Source organism: Scylla paramamosain, chromosome 26 (assembly GCF_035594125.1).
Source record: "Scylla paramamosain isolate STU-SP2022 chromosome 26, ASM3559412v1, whole genome shotgun sequence".
Lineage (NCBI taxonomy): Eukaryota > Metazoa > Arthropoda > Malacostraca > Decapoda > Portunidae > Scylla > Scylla paramamosain.
The window spans coordinates 5025899-5030210 of record NC_087176.1 but is presented as its reverse complement, the minus strand read 5'-3'; the positions used below and the strand labels follow the sequence as shown (position 1 = coordinate 5030210).

Sequence of the window (4312 nt, the reverse complement as noted above, 5' to 3'; positions counted from 1 at the left end):
TAGCAAGACAGATAAGTAGATAGATAGATATATACGAGTATAAAATGATAAAGATAGGCAGATAGGTATAGATAGATAGATAGATAGATAAATAAAAAGACAGAGATAGATAAACTGATAAAGACATATTTAGATATAAAGATAGATAGATAGATAGATAAATATAAAGATAGATAGAGAGACAAACACAGACAGGTAGGTAAATAGATAGATATATAAATTAATCGACTACAAAGTGAGTACAAAGTTATAAATTACGATTGCAGATATATCCTTACAATCACACGCATCATTACACATGAGCTCGTTGTGGCTCAAGAACAATACAAAAGTTTAAACAATCCGAGCAATTCCAAGTGGTATCTGACTGTCCTTTACTGACACGCCCTCGGTGGCTGGGCTGATGCCGCAGAACCACTGATGCTGCGTCGCCATGTGTATGTAAATTAATCAATCAGTCAATTAATCAATATTGCATCTACACTTCCTTCGTCTCAAAAAAGATCTGACAAACTCTAGTGATAAAAAAAAAATAGTTTGCATTTCTATTGTGTACATTTTTGAACAGAAGACAACAGCAACACAACAACAACACAAACTTACTTACCCCTTTACACCTGGGCGGTTTGGCAGGTGTGTAGGCGTGCACTGGGAAAGGACTGGACGAGTGGGCGCGTGCAGGGAGTGAGTTGGGGAGTTGGGGAGTGAGGGAAGGGTCAGCGTCACTCTCAACATAACAGGCCAGCGATAACATCATGAACGTGGCCTGCAAAAGTGGAAACGTGAAGTGACCTTTATGATGTGTGATTGAGGGAAGCATAAAAGGTCACGCCAGGCTGTGTGTGTGTGTGTGTGTGTGTGTGTGTGTGTGTGTGTGTGTGTGTGTGTGTGTGTGTGTGTGTGTGTGTGTGTGTGTGTGTGTGTGTGTGTGTGTGTGTGATTCAGATTCAGATTCAGATTCAGATTTATTTACATGCTCAGACTTTGTGATACAAAGTATGGAGCACAGCTCCTGCAATTATTTCAGATACAAACAAACACTAACAACTTATATAAATCAACTTTCTGTTACCTAAAAAAATTATAGGTAGCTTTTAAAAAAAGAGAAATGTTAGACAAAATATATTGACTTTTACTTTGCATTAATTGGATAAACTTATTCACTGTTGGGTTATTTCTATAATAATTTGGAATATATTTGTTTCTGTGTGTGTGTGTGTGTGTGTGTGTGTGTGGCGACAGTATAACCTTAACTTAAACTAACCTAACCTAATCTAGCATATCCAAACTTAACCTAACCTAACCTAATCTAGCATATCCAAACTTAACCTAACGTAACCTAACCTAACCTAATCTAGTATAGCATAACCTAACCTAACCTAATGTAGCATAACCTAACCTAACCTAACCTAGCAAAACCTAATTTAACCTTGCCTAACCTAACCTAACCTAACCTCCCACACAGAATTAAAGGAAACAAACGATAAATCATCAGCATATTCTTCTTTTCATACTCATTAAACTCAGTGCCAGATTATAGAGAAGAGGAGGAAAGGAGAAAAGAAACAAATAGAAGGATGGAAGAGAAGGTGAAAGGAGAAGGTAGGGGAAGCAAACAGGAGGAGGTGGAGGAAAGATGAGGGGAAATTCAGTTTACACGTAGGCGAATGAGTGGGAAGTAGAAAGGAAAGGTGAAGGAGGAAGGGGAAAAAAAGGGAACAGGTCTTACTAAGGTTATGAGGGGAAGAAAGATAAAAGAAAAGAAAAATGCCAAACAGGTAAGGGGAAAAAGTGAGAGGGGAGAGGTGAGTGATGAGGTGAGAGGAGGTGAGAGGTGAGTGAGGGCTACGAAGAGAAGGGGAGAGAAGAGAGACGGAAAGTGGAAACACATCAGAGTGGGAGAGAGGAATGAAGTGAGAGGAGACGAAAGGGGGTGAGAGGAAGTGAGAGGGAGTGAGAGGGAGAGGGGAAGTGGACAGACGAGAGATGGAGAGTGGAAATACATCATAGAGGGAAAGCCGAGTGACGAAGCGAGGTGAGAGGGGAGAGAGGAGGTGAGAGGGAGTGACAGGGGGTGAGAGGGGGGAGAGGGGAGTGTAGCGGCGCCTGTGGTGGGGACATCAAACAGGAGACACAAACAGAGATGCGAGGTGATCAAGTTTAGTTCATCCCGTCCATTAAAATATATTTCCCTTCAGTAATCAAAGCAAAATAGACGGTGTTTTTATTTCTCTCTCTCTCTCTCTCTCTCTCTCTCTCTCTCTCTCTCTCTCTCTCTCTCTCTCTCTCTCTGTGTGTGTGTGTGTGTGTGTGTATGTGTGTGTGTGCGTGTGTGTGTTAATTACTGCTCCCTAACTCGTAATAAATGCAGGTAATACTCTTTATTTATTTATTTATCTATTTGTTTTTTTACTTATTTATCTATTTCTATTTATTTTGTAAGTCCTATTGTAACGATAAAAGGGTAACAATTTAGTAGTAGTATTAGTAGTAATAGTAGTAGTAGTAGTATAACCAATATTAGTTATCATTATTACGCTTCTCTTACTACTACAGTTATTATCAACACCATTATCATCATCACCACCATCATTATCACCGCAGCTGTTACTTTTGTCCCTGTCAGCGCGCCTCACACTTAGTATTTATCATCATTAAAGTCAAACACACGAGTAATAATGGAAATACAACAACAACCACAATATACATGACAGGCACACACAATAATACGTATCTGACCTCATTATATACTTAAACTTGATACTCATTCAATAATAAAATGTATAATAAAATAAAAAAACGTATCAAATATTTAAACTAGTATTGAAATTTTGTAAGCTCTCAAGTTCTCAAGATATTGGTGAATAAACTGAGACTTCCGTATGGTTATCAAGAGGAAGGGATTACTTTGCAGCGTGTGTGGGGTAATGGTGGGTGGGTGGGTGGGTGGGTGGTGGTGGTGGTGGTGGTGGGTGGGTGGGTGGGTGGGTGGGTGGGTGGGTGGGTGGGGGTGGGGGTGGGTGTGGGTGTGGGTGTGTGTGTGTGTGTGTTTGGTTCTGCACGTGCTGCCTGGACACGTGTTTTTGTTTTGAGGTAAGGAAGATGTTTTAGGAATGGTGGTGGTGGTGGTGGTGGTAAAACGTAGTAATAGTAGTAGCAGTAGTATTTGTTTTCTTTCTCATTATTACTAGAACAACAACATCAACAACAACAACAATTACTACTACTACTACTAATACTACTACTACTACCACCGCCACCACTACAATATTACCATTACTACTACTAACACTGCAATACTACCACCACTACTACTACTACTACTACTACTACTTTAACTACAACCACTACAAAACTACTACTAACAATAATACCACCACCACCACCACCACCACCACCACCATACCTCCCACTCTGCCTCCCTCTCTCTCCCTCCCTCTATTTTCTACCCCCCTCCCCCCCTCTCTCTCTCTTCCTCTCATCCGAATACAACGAAGTGATATATTTTCTCTCTCAGGTCTTGTTGGGCCAGGCGAACACGGTCTGTCCCTCAGTTTGGCGTGTTAATTATGAAGCCACCGGCAGAGAAGGAAATGGATCCACGCCGTGAATGTACAATATTGTGAACCAAGGGAGGGGAGGGAGGAGGCTGGGAAGGTTGGATAGGGAAGGGAAGAGGAGAGTGGGAGGAAAGGTTAGTTGGGTTTCAATGGTGGGATATGGATGGGAAGGAAAGGAAGCGGGGAGGAAAGAGAGGGTGAAAAAGGAAGGAAGGAAGGAAGGAGGGAGGGAAGGAAGGAGAGCTTTTGAGATGGGAATGGGTAGGAAGGAAAGAAGATACGAGAGGAAAGGATGGAGTTTTATAGGGATGGAGGGAAATGGGTTTTTGGTTTTGAAGATGAGAAATGGATGGAAGGAAGGTGGAGAGAATACAGTTTTGAGAATGGGAAATGGGATGAAAGGAACAAAGGAACAAATGGAAGGGAAAAAGGGAAGGAAGGAAAGTAAAGCAAAGGAAGAAATGATAAATGAATGGGAAAATAGCAAGGAGGAGGAAGGACAGGAAAGAAGGAAAGATAAAAGGAAGGACACAGCAAATTGTCAGACTGGAAAAAAAAATAGGGAAACAGAGAACAAGAATATTGATCAAGAAGAAAGGAAGAAAAATGTTAGGAAGAAAAGTAGAAAATGAGGAAAGAGAAGAAGAAAAATTGAAAGAAAACAAGTAAACAAGGAGGGCGAGAGAGAAGGGGCGAGAGAAAAGAAAGAGATGGCGCGAGGGAGAAAATTTTAAAACCTGAAAATGAGAGGA

General features: G+C 41.0%; 1 long non-coding RNA gene across 1 annotated transcript; it reads right to left on the bottom strand.

The window, feature by feature from the left end:
- Positions 1–200: 200 nt before the first annotated feature.
- LOC135113904 (uncharacterized) lies at positions 201–1201 on the bottom strand. Its single transcript, XR_010275107.1, has 2 exons — positions 608–1201; positions 201–423 (listed from the first exon to the last, which is right to left on the bottom strand). It is a non-coding gene; the product is annotated as an uncharacterized LOC135113904 (long non-coding RNA).
- Positions 1202–4312: the final 3111 nt, after the last annotated feature.